At 43.0% G+C, this 2,770-nt stretch overlaps 1 long non-coding RNA gene across 1 annotated transcript in view; it reads left to right on the top strand.

Annotated features, from left to right (window-relative positions):
- The window catches only part of LOC103610944, a 3,973-nt gene extending 3,328 nt beyond the window's left edge, over positions 1 to 645 (top strand). Inside the window, exon 2 of the long non-coding RNA XR_552254.1 lies at positions 401 to 645. This is a non-coding gene — a long non-coding RNA (uncharacterized LOC103610944). The remainder of the gene's footprint in view (positions 1 to 400) is intronic.
- The last annotated feature ends 2,125 nt before the right edge of the window (positions 646 to 2,770 follow it).

Here is a 2,770-nt window from a genome sequence, read left to right as displayed (position 1 = left end):
GTACGGGGGCGACACTGAGGGTTGCGATCCGTTGCCGGACACGGAAAAAGACAAAAAAATAAAAAAATAAAAATAAATTTTAGTTTCTATTGTTGTTACATTCTTTTGCAACACTGAAGTAAACTCAAACCTTTCTTTTTAAATCTGCATATACTGACAAATAAATAATTCCCCAAATTAATTGTTAAGTAGGAGAAAAGAGGGGGGATCCAATATCATAGGATTTCAATTGTGTATTTAAAATGTACATTTTCTTTGAGTACAATCTATATTAATTAATATAATCAATTTCAACTGTGGGATATAATGGTTCCCATCCTAGGGGATATTTGGTAACATCTGTGCTAAGGTCTGAATATTTGTGTTTCCCAATATCCTATGTTGAAGTCTTCATCTCCAGGGTGATGGGCTGTGGACCTCTGGGAGGTGATTAGCTCCTGAGGACAGAGCCCTCATGAATGGGATTAGTGCCCTAAAAAGAGAACACCCAGAGACCCCTGCCCATTGCACTATGTGAGCACACAGCCAGAAGATGACCGTCTATGAGCAAGGGCCATCTCCAGACCCCAAATCTGCAGATGGCTTGATCCTGGACTTCCCAACATCCAGAATAGCAAGAAATAAATATCTATTGTTTATAACCCACCCATTTTATGGTATTTGTTTATAGCAGCCCAAACAGATGAAGAAAATTTGAAAACATTTTTGGCTGTCCAAACTTGGAAATGGGGAGTATGAGAGGTAAATGCTACTGGCATCTAGTGGGTAGATCCCGGGGAGGCTGCTTAACATCCTACAGTGCACAGGACAGCCACCCACAGCAGAGAATCATCCAGCCCCAAATGGCAAGCTGGGGAGGGGGAGCAAACCCTGGTCTATATGTTTGTTAAGAGCCACCCCGGGTTGGGAAGTGTATACCCCAAACTAATTTGAGGAATTACATGAGATGGGGATTGGATTGGAGGAGTTCATAAAAGCCTTATTAGTCAAGGGGCTTTTTTTTTTTCTCTCTCTCTCCCTCCATGGAGGACGGGTTCATGTATCACTAGTGTCATTAAAAATTACTTTGTGGGCCGGCCTGTGGTTCACTCGGTAGAGTGCGGTGCTTATAACACCAAGGCCACGGGTTCGGATCCCATGTAGGGATGGCCGGTTTGCTCACTGGCTGAGCGTGGTGCTGAGAACACCAAGTCAAGGGTTGAGATCCCCTAACCGGTCATCTTTAAAAAACAAACTAACAAAAAAAAACTTTGAAAAAAAGACGTAAAATGGTAGCAAATGTATCCAAACAATCAAAAAAAACCTTTCTTTGACCTGACCTCTCCTTTCCTCACACTTTCTCTCCCTCTCTCCTCCCTTCACAGAGGTCTCCTGAGTTATCTGCTGACTTCTCTTCACTCTCTCACCTCCCACATAGAAACCTCACTTCCCCACTTAGCCCCCTTGGGCCAGCCCTCACTCAGGCCACCAGTGGCCTCTGCACTGTTGCTAAATCTGGGGGACCTTACTGTTTTGTTTTGTTTTGTTTATCTCACTTGTCCTTCTTTGAGACCACTAGGAAGGGGACTGTGCATCCTCCCCAGGCTTCTAGGACACTCCTCTCTCCTACTCCTCCTTCTCTTGTCCAGAGGTCCTTTCCTTCTTATCTCTCAATTGTTGCAGTTCATTTTCAGATGCTTTGTCCCAGATCTCTGCCCTTTCTGCACTCCAATCCAAAACTGACTACATAGGTTGTGGGGTCCAGTGCTGATGACAATGTGGATCCCGTTACTCAAAATGAGGAAGAATTTCAAGTCAGTGACAGCTGAGCACTAAACCAAGTGCTGGGCCCGTCTAAGCATGGTGTCCTGGGAACTGCTGGCCTCCTTCAGCCCCCACCATTCCCCTGGACCTGACCTCTGAGGGTCACCGTGGTAGGCAGAATGTCCCTCCCACCAATGATGTCCATGGACTAATGCACCAGATGTCTCTGCAAGCTGTACATATATTATATCACATGGGAAAGAAACTTTGCAGATGCAATTAACGTTACAAATCTTTCATTACAGAGATTGTCCCTGTGGGTGGTTAGTTCTTTGTGCCCACTTTGCTATCTCTAGTATCCAGTTATTCAACCAAACAACAGTCTGGGTGTTGCTGTGGAGGTATTTTTGCAGATGTGGTTAACATTTACAATCCCTTGACTTTAGATACAGATTATGCTTAATAATGTAGATGGGCCGCATCCAATACATTGATAGGCCTTAAGAGCAATACAAATGTTTCCCTGAGGAAGAGGAAATTCTGCCTCCAGGTGACAGTATCACCTCCTACCTTGTTTGCAGCCTGCCCTATGTATTTCAGGCAAGCCAGACCAACTTCCTGCAACTCAATTCCTTGAAATAAATCTCTTTGTATATAAATATTAATATGTCTTAATAATATACACGAATAATATATGTGAGTATGAAACACTGACACATGCTACAACGTGGATGAAACTTTAAAACATGTTAAGTGAAATAGGCCAGATACATCAGGCTGTACAATGTGTGGTTCCATTGATATGAAGTGTTCAGAAAAGATAAAGTCATAAAATCATATAATAGATTAATGCTTTCTATAGGCTGGAAAGAGGAAAAAATTCGGGGATTTACAGAAGCCATCTGCAATGATATGGAAAACTTCAATAGTTTCATTAAATTAGTTGGACAAATGTAACAGGGTCTCTGAAAACAGCCAGGCAGTTGTAGCTGATTCTTTGCAAGCAGCCAGGTGGCTGTAGCTGGGA

This window comes from Galeopterus variegatus, unplaced genomic scaffold (assembly GCF_000696425.1).
Source record: "Galeopterus variegatus unplaced genomic scaffold, G_variegatus-3.0.2 Scaffold12111, whole genome shotgun sequence".
Taxonomy (NCBI): Eukaryota; Metazoa; Chordata; class Mammalia; order Dermoptera; family Cynocephalidae; genus Galeopterus; species Galeopterus variegatus.
This window is presented reverse-complemented; position numbering and strand designations above follow the sequence as displayed.